The 13,165-nt window shown below is 37.3% G+C and overlaps 1 long non-coding RNA gene across 3 annotated transcripts in view; it reads left to right on the forward strand.

The window, feature by feature from the left end:
- The window catches only part of LOC136847401 (uncharacterized), a 632,801-nt gene that overhangs the window by 254,599 nt on the left and 365,037 nt on the right, over positions 1-13,165 (forward strand). For all 3 annotated transcript variants that reach the window (XR_010855734.1, XR_010855733.1, XR_010855732.1), the window contains exon 3: positions 10,534-10,678. This is a non-coding gene — a long non-coding RNA (uncharacterized lncRNA). The remainder of the gene's footprint in view (positions 1-10,533; positions 10,679-13,165) is intronic.

The following is a 13,165-nucleotide window of genomic DNA, read 5'->3' on the forward strand; positions in this document are numbered from 1 at the left end:
TCTTACACCCAATCTTCCTCCCACCTATCTACCTATCCCTACCCTCTCCACCTCTACCTACCTACCCACCCCCTCACACATACACCCCCTTGCATACACATTAAACAATTGAGTGCGCTCACATGCCACTCACTCACATACAGTTACTTACACATACTTGCACAGGAAACTTGCCAGATCCATGCTCACTATTGCCCTCTTACTGGAGGATACTCACGCCACTACACACACTCTGGGAGTGCGCCGTGGTGGGTCCGCTAATGACCCTGGTGATTTGTCGACGAGCTAGCACGCCCAAACGCTTTGTTACAGCGCTTATTTAGTCCCGTTAGTGTAGTTCATGGAGACCAAGACCAAGTCGTCGTCTGGAGTCCACTAATGGCCTGGAACTACCCTGGTCACCACTTTAAGAGGTAAAATAATGAGCAGGGGGAAAGCTACTGCTGCTTCATTCAGGATCTTGTTCCCTTCTTTTCTGCTTCTGTCCACGGATTTTCTGCCTGTTGGCACTGGCAAAACTTTCTTTTCCCAATCCTGCAACCTTTGCTTCTTGACTGCAACTTCCATCTGTGTGAAATGACCTTGTGCTTAACAACCTTTGGTGATTGATGTATACTTTAGTTTTCGAATATGCCCTCTGGTAATTTCTGGAAGACGGGTAGTGTAGGAGGAGGAGGAGGAGGAGAGGAGAAGGATTCAGCTTCAAGTCCAGCTTCGAGGAGCTTCACAGGACTTTGTTAGTGTTATATGAAGGATCCCGGCCCGAACTAGCTTCATGGGGGGCCTCAGAAGACTTCATTAGTATAGTAATAAACTGAAGACGTGAAGGATTCTGGCTGAGAGAGAGAGAGGTCGGCTGTCTGATGCGTCTTCTCCGACTGCCTTCATCCAAGCATCATCCTCCACCTCAAACCTCTTCCTATCTTCCTTCACTCTTATCTCGCCACCCACTCGGTCTCCCTCTCGATCTTCTTTCCTCTCAACAGACTCTCTAAAGACTCCTGCCACTCTCCAGCCCTTCTCTGTAGGTCCTCCTCATCTTCAGCAGTAATCACCAGATCATCAGCGTGTAACAATTCCCACAGCACTTCATTCCTGATCTCAACACATCCATGACCAGCACAAACAAAAATCCAACACTAACTTCAAAGTTTTCTGTTTCCCCAACTGCTAATATTACTTTTGTGCTCGTTCCCTGACATATCATTTCGACCAGCCTAGCCAACTTTTCTGGGCCTTTCTTCCTCAAACACCAAAACGTCACTTCTCCCCAAGGTTTTCCAGGTCTATAAATGAACAATACAGCTCCTGGTTTTCCTCAGCCTTTTTCCTGTAGTTAAATTTGCATTTTATGAAGATGGCCTCCACTGTCCCTCTTCCTCTCATGAATCCGCATGCTGCTGTCTCCCGATCTTTGAAGCAATTTCTCTTCATCTCTCATCCAGCATCCTCTAAATTTTACCGAAGAAAAATTCTCTATTTTTCTTTCTTTCTTTCTTTGCTTTTCAAGTAACTTTCTTGTTAATGAAAAACGCCATCATCAGGAAATGATTGATGTTGATTGATACATTACTATCTTCCTGCATAGGAGAGAATTTCTTCTTTTCATCTTTTTTGTTGAAGATGTCAATCACAGAAATTATCTATATTGAAAAGACTGATCAACTTTTGGGACGTTTCTTACCCAGGACATTCTGAAGTAATTTGAATCAAATCTTAATTGTAATAAAGCTTTGAGATATAAAAAATTATTTTATATGCATTTTCACAAACAACAAAATTCTCTTTATATTTTATCTATAATGGAGACTTCACTTGATTCTGGAAACATAATTATTTTGTTGTCTCCTTGACTTAAAGCCTTCGCTATTATTATTTGTTTATTTATATATTTAATTAATATTTATGTTTACATAAAAAGCAATCCCTTCCCAACACTTTGATGTTCATTGATGAGGCTTTTGAAGTCAAATACAGTTTTATGCAAATCAGTTGTCTTGTGTTTTGTTTATCCGTTGATGATGCGGTCCACTAAGATACAGTTCTCTCTCTCTCTCTCTCTCTCTCTCTCTTCTCTCTCTCTCTCTCTCTCTCTCTCTCTCTCTCTCTCTCTGTAAGGCTTGAGTTACATCGTTTATTGTATGCGTTGATTAGGTAAAATTTTAGCGTGCTCGGGGAAGCATTAGTGCGAAAGGAAAAATAATATAGGTGCTCTTAGTTACTAAACGTAGGCTCTCATGCATGTATTTTAAATACAGTCATTTTAAATCTCTGTGCATTTTTATTCAGCGTCTTTGAAAAAGTAATGACATCATTATGATGTACGGTATGTGAGGTATATACACACACACACATATATAAATAAAGATAAAATCCACAAAGGAAGGGGAAACACTGGAGTGCTGCGAGGCCTTTCGACACTTTCGTCCTTTACTTAGCTGACTGAAGAAATATAAAGTCTGCTAAGTAAAGGACGAAAGAGTTGAAAGGCCTCTGCAGCACTCCAGTGTTTCCTTTCCTTCGTGGATTTTATCTTTATTTATATATTCATCACGTTCCATATTTTCGTGATTCAGTTACACACATATATATGTGTGTGTGTGTGTGTGAGAGAGAGAGAGAGAGAGAGAGAGAGAGAGAGAGAGAGAGAGTGTGTGTTTTGTGTCAATTGATTTATACTTTCATACAGTGAATTCAGACATTAAATATTGCTCCAACTGTCTAACCACCCCCCAAAAAGAAAAGCTATTTACTGTCTATTTTCTGTATTCCCTCAATCTCAGACTCTTCCAATGCCCTTTACCGCTGTTAATGACACGAGGAAAATTCTATATTTGTCCAAGAACGACGATGTCCTTGCAAGCGACTGACTCGGACATTTTTCGCAATTAAGCGCCACCCAAAACGAAACGAGTTATAATTGTGAACCTCCTCCTCATTAGCAGCGAAGCCCAACTGGCACTTTTTTTTTCCTCGGCGGATTTTCTAATTAGCTTTGTCCGTCGCCTACTCATCCGTCAGTAGTGTAGCGCCCTGGCTGGATTTGTTTCCGTTCGTTGGCTCCGTCAGATGAAAAATGGCTTGTTTACGTTCCTAGAGGGCCCTTTGCATGGAGTGCTCTCCCTGCTTTTGCCCTTCATTCTTAGGAATGCGTGACCATAATTAAATTCTGTTGGAATTCAGGAACTTTTGTTAGACTTCACGAATTGAACTGAATATAGAATTTAGGCCAAAGGCCAAGCACCGGGGCCTATGAGGTCAATCAGCGCTGAAACGGAAATTGACAGTAAGAAGGTTTGGGAGGTGTAACAGGAGGAAAACCTCAAAGCAGTTGCACTATGAATCAATTGTTAGGAGAGGGTGGAAAGTAAGAAGGAAGAAAGAGAGTATGAACGGAGGACAGTAAAAAGAACGAAAGGGGTTGCAGCTAGGGGCCAAAGGCATGTTGCAAAGAACCTTAAGTAATGCCTACAGTGCAGCGCATGAGGCGCACTGATGGCACTACCTCCCTACGGGGGTTAGACTTCATGGACTTTGTATTTCATCTGTATTATTTCGTAACAAGTAATGTCTCATCTTTCGCTCTGATGGTCGTCCCGTCATTGACTACTTTAGGTGAAGCCTGGTATTAAAAACAAAATTATATTTTTGGGGTTCATTAGTACTCACGCCTTTCTGACCCTCAGCATTTCGAGATCTTTTGTCTGTGTACGTAGGAACATCAAAAGATTCGTGATTAAAGCTATACATAGGACCTACGTTCATTTATGTTAAAGATGGTTATCAGTGTATGATTTCACCCAGCTACTATTTATGAATGCTGATTTTGAGGGAAGCAGAATCTGTTCAAGATATTGAAGTAGATCTTTTTTGTAGATGTGTAAATGTTGGCGTGTGTTACCTGAATTTATTTTAGACGGGAAGCTGATTTATATTTGTATTTAATTCGGTTGCTTCGACGCATTTTCATTGAATGAAGATTATTTTGTCGGGGTGTTGAAATATTTTAACGACTTACACTCTCTCTCTCTCTCTCTCTCTCTCTCTCTCTCTCTCTCTCTCTCTCTCTCTCTCTCTCTCTCTCTCTCTCTCTATATATATATATATATATATATATATATATATATATATATATATATATATATATATATATATATATATATATATATATATATATATATATATATATATATATATATAGAGAGATATAGAGAGAGAGAGAGAGAGAGAGAGAGAGAGAGACAGAGAAAGACAGACAGACAGACAGACAGACAGACAGACAGACAGACAGATTCATTCCTTCTAAGATAAAATATTATTGTTTCTTTTAGTACCAGAGTTTTATTTCCTAAAATATATATGTAAATTTGATGCCCAAAGAAAATTTGTACTTAGGTAACGAACCTCTCAAATTTAAACAGATCTTTATGTTAGATTTATCATGATTTGTTTTTCTAGGCGCCTTTTCCAAGGCGGTTGCTGTTTTGGTTTCTGTTGGGTTGGTTATTATTATTATTCAGAGGATGAACCCTATTCATATGGAACAAACCCACAACAGGGGCCATTTGCTTGAAATTCAAGCTTCCAAAGAATATTATGGTGTTCATTAGAAAGAAGTAACGGAAGGTAATGGGAAATACAGAAAGAAAAGATCATTTATTTAAAAAGAAAAAAATAAATTGATAAATAGAAAGAGAAGTCAACGTCAGATATGAAATGTACATTATTATTATTATTATTATTATTATTATTATTATTATTATTATTATTATTATTATTATTATTATTATTATTATTATTATTATTATTCAGAGGATGAACCCCATTTATATGGAACAAGCCCACCACAGGAGCCATTGACTTGAAATTCAAGTTTCTAAAGATTATTATTATTATTATTATTATTATTATTATTATTATTATTATTATTATTATTATTATTATTATTATTATTATTATTCAGAAGATGAACCCTATTCATATGGAACAAGCCCACCACAGGAGCCATTGACTTGAAATTCAAGTTTCCAGAGATTATTATTATTATTATTATTATTATTATTATTATTATTATTATTATTATTATTATTATTATTATTATTCAGAAGATGAACCCTATTCATATGGAACAAGCCCACCACAGGAGCCATTGGCTTGAAATTCAAGCTTCAGAGAATATTATGGTGTTCATTAGAAAGGAGTAGCATGTTTTATTATGTTCATTTATTTGGCATTCTTTAATTTATTGCAATTAAACAAAATAATCCTGAAAATGTCAATTTTCGTACCAAGATAAATTAGTACCCTAACTTATTTCAAAGATGTAATTGGTCTGTGAAAAAAGAAAGATTTCGTTTGCCTTGCATCCAGCTGGTCTGTGAAAGATATTGGTGAATTAGTATTCTATGAAGAACATGTTTGAAAATGTAAAAATATATATTTTGTTGATTTTCGCTTTTCTGAAAGTAATATATGACGTGCGTCACGGAAAACAAAGTCTTTTAGAAGTCTCATAGAACATACAAACAGGTTAAAGTTAATTCAGTGTAGACTGAAAACAACAGATTTAAATATGAAAGACTGAATTTTCCCCTCATTTGAAATGTGAGTAGATGGAATTACTCATCATCCATCTCTTGTCAATTGTGCAAGTCTTACTTGAGTATCATTGTTTTCTTGTGCCCCATAATATTCCCCTTAGCGTCGTTTGGTAACCATAAACCTAGTATTCCCAAACTTCGGTATATGCCAAAGCACCCACACCCCGACGCGTCGGGGGGATAGTGCCGTGCATCTCACGCGGCGCACGGTAGGCATTACTTAAGGTTCTTTTGCAGCATACCTTCTACCCCCAGCTGCAACCACTTTCATTCCTTTGACTGTACCTCCGTTCATTGTCTCTCATTTCCATCTTACTTCCCTCAACCCTCTCCTAACAATTGTTTCATAGTGTAACTGTGAGGTTTTCCTCTTGTTACAGCTTTAAAACAGTTTTACTTTCAATTTCCCTTTCAGCGCTGAATGACCTCAGTGGTCCCAGCGCTTGGCCTTTGGCCTGAATTTTATATTCCATTCCATTCCAAAGCAACGGCAGTCTTGTGACTGCCAGGATCCTCCAATCCCCGAAGGAAACGGGGTCTTCCCCCAGCCCACCTTTAGGACACAAGAATAGTAATATTCCCCTGAGCGCCAAGGAATCGGGGTCTTCGTCCTGCCCACCTTCAGGACATTACAAGGAATAGCGGAAAGTGTCCCGTTCCCAAGGAGGCGCCTTTCGATCGTCTGCATTGTGGTTTAAAATGAAGTAATTTTCGTTGTCATTATTTTTTTCCTCTTATCTCGCGTCCTGGAAAACTGTCAGGATGCCTCTGTGATTTTTTTGTTGGGGGGGGACGAGAAGCGAATAAACTGACTATCTCCTTGGACAATAACTCAGTGCCAGATACCGCCAGTTTTCTTTTCGAAAGCTTCGTTACAGGAGAGCTGCAGTATCGGCCACTGCTTAATTTTTTTTCTTTCATTTTTGGCAATATAGACGTATTTTTCAGAAACTTTTATTTTTATTCTAAAAAATTCCCCATAGAAAGACCTCAGAATAAGATTTAGACACTGCTTATTTTTGTTTTCTTTGCAATATGGACGCAATTTTAAGAAACTTTATTTTGTTCGGTTCTCAGGACTTCCTCATTTATCGTAATGACAGTTCTTGAAAAGACCTCAGAATAATAAATAAATATATATACAGTTTAGTGAGTGTTTAGTGAATGTCTTGTGAATGTTAGTGTTTAGTGAATGTTTAATGTGTAAGTGCTTAGTAAGTGTTTAGGGTTTAGTGAAGGTTTAGTGAATGTTATTGTTTAATGAATGTTTAGTGTGTAAGTATTCAGTGAATATTTAGTGTGTATTCAGTGGATGTTTGATGAGGGTTTGGTGAATGTTTTGTGAATGTTAGTGTTAAGTGAATATTTAGTAAGTATTCAGTGAATGTTTAGTGAGTGTTTAATGAATGTATTGTGAAAATTAGTATTTGGTGGATGTTTAGTGTGTAAATTTTAGTGAGTGTTTAATGAGTGATTAGTGAATGTTCATTGACTGTTTAGTGTTTAATGAGTGTTTAGGGACTCAATGAGCATTCAGGGTTCAGTGAGTACATTGCTGTTTAGTTAGTGTTCAGTGACACTATGCAAAGAAAGTCCTGTAATTTACAGGAACCATTTATGCCAAGAGCTGATGCTTAGGCCTTGACCACAATGGTTGGAATGCTTAGGCCAACCTGTTTTTGTAAGGTAATTTTTGTCATTGATATTGGGTTAAATAATAATAATAATAATAATAATAATAATAATAATAATAATAATAATAAAGTATAGTACTATGAGCTGGACCGAGACCTTTCAATATGGCCGCCCGAGGTCACACGCTATGCCGGGAGATCGTCATTGCAGTGATTGACGCTCTGTGATCCTGTTGCAATTTGCCCGTGCTTTCGCCTGATGGGTTACGTAAAGATGTAACACAGAGGGATTTTCCCTGACGTAATTCGTAAGGTCAGTTTATTTAAATTTGTTGTTCCTGTTATTAATTGTGATGCTGAAGTTATGAAACATATTTTATCGAATTTTTTTTTTAACTATGCGTTAGTTGGGTGAACTGTTAGGCTAATGGTAATGGATTGGTTTGATTCGATTCCTACACAATTGTTAATTTTATTTTGGTTCTTCATATGCCAGTATTGACCAACCAGTGGTCACCTCGCAAAAGAAACCTTTACATATATAAACATCCAATCAAGTTTACAGGCAGCGTTACTTATAGACAGTAAAACGTTCCTTACGTATGGTAAACTTACGATTTAGTTCAGTTAAATAATGTTGAGTTTTGGTTATTACTTTTAATAGGTAACGACAGCGTATAGGTATGCGGTAATGTGTTTTTCACTGAAGTTGACTAACTTTAGATTTGGTCAGTACTTGGATGGGAAGCTCTTAATAAATACTAGGCATAGGCCTAGTTACCATCATTGAAAAGGGTAGTGCAAGAGGCAATTGGTCACAACGAGATCCGAAAGCCACTGGAGTAATACGTAGCGCCATCGAACGGATTTGTTTTTCATCATCATAGGTCTAATTGATTGATAATGGGTATCCAGGTTTGCTCCTTCGTTTGCACTGGACGATCATAGGTCTAAATAACGAATGTCTTGATACCTTTAGAGTTGACCACCGAGCATATAAGATATGAGTGACTTACGCACAGCCTCAGCAAGTATGGTTTCAGTTCGACAAGAGTCTTTTAAAATCAAATACAAGTAAAAATAAATTAAACTGAAAATATGTGAAACAAGCAGAGAAACGTATCCTGGGGCAACCTCGTCCTCTAAATTTGTAAACCTAAATTCTCTGAGAAACTGTACCAACTCTTAGATGATTTAAACAGGGAAAATGCCTAGCATTACCAAAACATAAACTTTTGTACCCTATATCTATTGCCCTAATGCAAAGATGAAATGTACCCATGTAGAAAAACACATTGCAGTCTACCCATGTATTGTTATCGCTGAAGTTTCAAAGGTTACAAAAAATTGACACGTCTTCCTCATGAGCTACTATATTATGGAAGAATGTTATCTTTACTTTTGTAAAACCTGAATATAACATTACAACTATGTTAAAAGTAAAATAATGGGATTTGGCATTGCAAAATTAACTGAGAATACTTGATTTAATTAAGAAAATACAGGACATTATGAATAAAATTATCATTACTTTTTCCACAAATGCTTCTCGATGGTGCAGTTCGGTCGGTTAGTCAGTGAGACATACAACAGCAGTGTTCACTCTCCGGACCCGGTCAAGGAACTATCCTGTGCGCACCGATAATTATCTAATTTAACAAGTTAAACGAAACAGAAATGAATATCACTAAATGTATTATCTTCAGGAATAAATTCATCCTGGGCTGGTACGTAGTAGTAAACAACTGTGTTACTAATCCTGTGGCGTATCAGTTGTCAACTGTTCGTTTTTAAAATGCTGCTGGATAAGCAACTTCATATGACGGAGAAGTATTCTCCTGATAAGCAGCTTTTAGACGGTATGACATGGTACCAACTATAACTGCTACTGTAAGCTGCCTGTAGGCTATATATTGGTAACAAAAATTTAAGCCCCTACATTAAAGGTTATGGAGTGTTCACTGCTGTCCGTCAGTTGAATATCATAATAGCCTAAGTCTTGGGTCTCAGACCATCAACACACTGTTTCCTTTTCCCTGTCCTGTAAATATTGATTCGGTGGTTGTATTTTATATGAACCGTAACAGTATATCTCAAACTGACATCGAAATATTTTTCTTGGTATACCGGCTGAACATCGAAACAGCACAGAAACGTTTAGGCTCATTTTGCATTAAGTTCTTTATATTATACGTAGACAATGAAATTCAGTTAGACAGATGAAGGGAATACTATGCAGTTAGCCCTACCCTACATATGAGCATATCAGTGTTAAATTACATGGAACTATCGCAGGGCCTCATTATAAAGGTCTAACAAAACAAAATTGTGATAATTGAAGTAGATTCAAATTATAGTACTATTTTTTATCAAAGTGCAAAGGATCATGCTTTGGGACGAAATAAACTTTTTGTTTTGCCATGAAGTGAGCTTTATCCATTCTGATTATTTTTTTTTTATTTTTATGGACATGACACACAATTTGTTATCCAGTTACCCACATTTTCCTTCAATAGCTCTTGTGGAAGCGTTCATAGGCCGTGATGTGTAGCTGATAGCTTGTGTCTCTTGTTCTTTGTAAAATGCACAATATATTGGGATGAGTTATATGGAAAAGCTTAGGCAGTACACGGTGGCACCGAATACATAGTGAAAAAGCACGCCACAGGTCACTTAATCAGTGAATGAGAAATCGACTTGGTAGGGCTTAACACCCCCCCCCCCCTCTCATTTGCTTGGTTAAGTGTGCGCTACTCTAGAGCTACAGCTTAGGTTACTGCAGGTCCTAGGTTACAATAATTTGGGCGGTATTTATCGCGATCCGGCATGCCTTTTGATGTATTTATTGGAAAAGTGTATGATTATGGTGGAACTACAGTTTATATAGAACTAAGTCCATGCATGTAAGTACGTTACTAATCTATTTCTCAAAACTGCGTGCTTTGTAACTTGTGAAACCTCACTTCGCGTAATTTTTTTTACAAGATTCATGACAAGTTTGACACAAACTAGTCTGGTAAAGATTCCAGCTAACGAAGATCCTAGCTAGACAGGCTAAGACCTGTTGGGAAGGTAGACATTTTTTTTATTTACGGACACCTGTTGAATAAAATATACTGTATAACACGAAATATTTCCCTGTATAACATTTCATTTTTTTGTCCGTTTTTATTACCAAATTATGACTGCTGCATAACGTGTTGTATGTGGTAAAATTAATAAACTGGTAGTATGATAGTACCATAGGCAAGTCGATACTGGTAAACTCTAACCATCTATCAACTTAATTCCCATTCCAGGTACGGTGAAGTTTACTATCCCTAGGCCGAGGAATCCTCGAGTTGTTTATAATTCTATCGACATCAAGCAAGTTTTCGTTGTGTGACAAACAAAACTCAATAGTTTCGGCTTCGAATGGGGATCTCGCAGTCTTGCTTCTTAACGGTGAGTAAATAAATTACCAGTTCTGCATGCTTACGTTACAAGTGTTATGGTTGCAGAAGCAGCGAAAAAAGTGTTGCACTAGGTTGCGTAGGGAATTTAGAGAGCTTAGATGTTGGCGGAAATGACGACTGTCATTTACTGTCGTGATTGTGCCGTCTCGCCTTTCTAATATTTCGGGTTACGGAACCGGATGAACATTGTCATATATTTATATATATATATATATATATATATATATATATATATATATATATATATATATATATATATATATATATATATATCATCATGAACGCATTTCGACTGGTATCTTTGACTCGAGAGGCACAAGACAGGATTCTATAATTGCTGGATCAGGTAAAGGATGGCGCCATTAAGTGGTATTTTATGGATTTTGTTACCCTGCAATAGTTTGTGATAGTAATTCAAATTGCCCCAGGTCATAGGGGTTAGTTTAGGTTTGGTGGGAGCCTTGTTGGGAATAAAATCGTAAGTGCCATGGGAGTTTTTTAAAAAATTATTTTTAAGCCATCTGCAATCACCTTTTACTCCTGTAACCCGTAAGGGGCTAGTGCCGTTAGTGCACCTCGTGCGGTGCCCTGTAGGCATTACTTAAGGTTCTTTGCAGCCTGCCCTCGGCCCCTGGCAGCAACCCTTTCGTTCCTTTTACTGTATCTCCTTTCATATTCTTTTTCCATCTTACTTTCCACCCTCTCCTAACAATTGATTCATAGTGCAAATGCGAGTTTTCCTCCTGTTACACCTTTCAAACCTTTTACTGTCAATTTCCGTTTCAGCGCTGAATGACCTTAGGTTTCTTAGTATTTGGCCTAAATTCTATATCAATTTAATCCTGTATGGTGGTAGGAAATAAGAAACTAAAATATTTTGGCCACATCAAATTAATATATATATATATATATATATATATATATATATGTTTATATATATATATATATATATATATATATATATAAATATATTAGTGTATAGTATATATATTATTTATCTATATGCATACATTATACGTTTTCTCCAAATAAAAGATGGCCATGGAGTAATAAAGGACATAGTGGGTATGTCGATTATTCTCATTCGTGAGCTCTGCTTACACTGTTTCAGTCAGGGTGCCAGATGAACACAACAGCTCATGGCCAAAATTTAAAGAAAATATGGCGAAAAATGGCCACTTTGGAAAAGTACTTGGCCAAAAATATGGGCAAAGATACAAAATGATTGAATTGTGTGAATTAACATACCAACAATTAACCGTGTATATTTTATGCCTATGTATTTGATTATATGTCATCAAAAATACTTTAATCTTAAAATACTTACAGGGAAACACAGCTGTTAAATTGACAGCATTCCTCAAGATATTGATATCTTGTTCTTCTTTTTCTGCGCTCTGAGTCATAAAGGGTTTTGCTGTAGTGCTTTAGTAGCATTTCGGGAGTACATTTAATGGCCAAACTAATTTTTCATGGCCACAGAGTTCAAAGAATGGCCAAATTTAAAGAATTTGGCCATGAAATGGCCAATCTGACAACCTGGTTTCAATTACCCATATCTTGCATGCAGTTTTTTTTCCATGACAGTAAGGTTCCTTCTACCCTTAATATCTTGGACGTTCTCAGTTCCTTCTCCTTCCTATCAAGATTTTTTAACTACACATCGTTTTCACCGGGCTGTCGTCGCATATCAGTATGACCGAACTACCACGAAACACCTACCTATCTATTCAACGTCAACTTTTATAATTCATCGCCGCATCTACATTTCTCTGTCTCTCTCTCAATGCATCGCGTTCCACTTCTACGTAGCAATCCATCTTGATGCTTTCGCCTTTTCACTTCATTGGTATTCAGTATCTGCACACACAAATACACATATATCACTTGTATGTTCACAGAAATAGAGAGATACTATTTGCCACTAACGCTCATAAGAAAACGAAATAGTGAGAAGAAAACGATTAGTGAGGAGAATTTCCCACAACAACGCAACAGTTTGCTTTCTCGTTGAAGAGATGTGCGCCTTAAATAGCTTTTTTTTTTCCCCTCCTGTGTGTGCTTGAGTAAGGGGATGGAGGGTGGTGGGGTCAGTATGCAGGAGTTTGGAATATTTAGAGAAGGTTCCTTTTCCGTAAAGCATGCCATGTGTACCTTCTTTATTACCGTAGATTAATTATTAAAACTAAAATAACATGGGTGCACAGATTCGTAGCACTAAAGGTGAGTCGGTGCTACTTTGTCTTATCTACGCGTCGCCTACTACTCCGAGGTGCTAGTACTAAACACGGTGGAAGCTCCTTAGGACGCAGTGTTTAGCACTAGACCCTCGGGTATCAAAGTATAAATGTTACAGTAAATACGTGAAATCCAGGGATTTCACGGAATCCCTAGGGGATATGTGAAATGACCAATTCACTTTGGAACACTTGATCCCCGAGGGCTAGTACTAAACATGGCGAAACAGTGGTTCATC

Source organism: Macrobrachium rosenbergii, chromosome 16 (assembly GCF_040412425.1).
Source record: "Macrobrachium rosenbergii isolate ZJJX-2024 chromosome 16, ASM4041242v1, whole genome shotgun sequence".
Lineage (NCBI taxonomy): Eukaryota > Metazoa > Arthropoda > Malacostraca > Decapoda > Palaemonidae > Macrobrachium > Macrobrachium rosenbergii.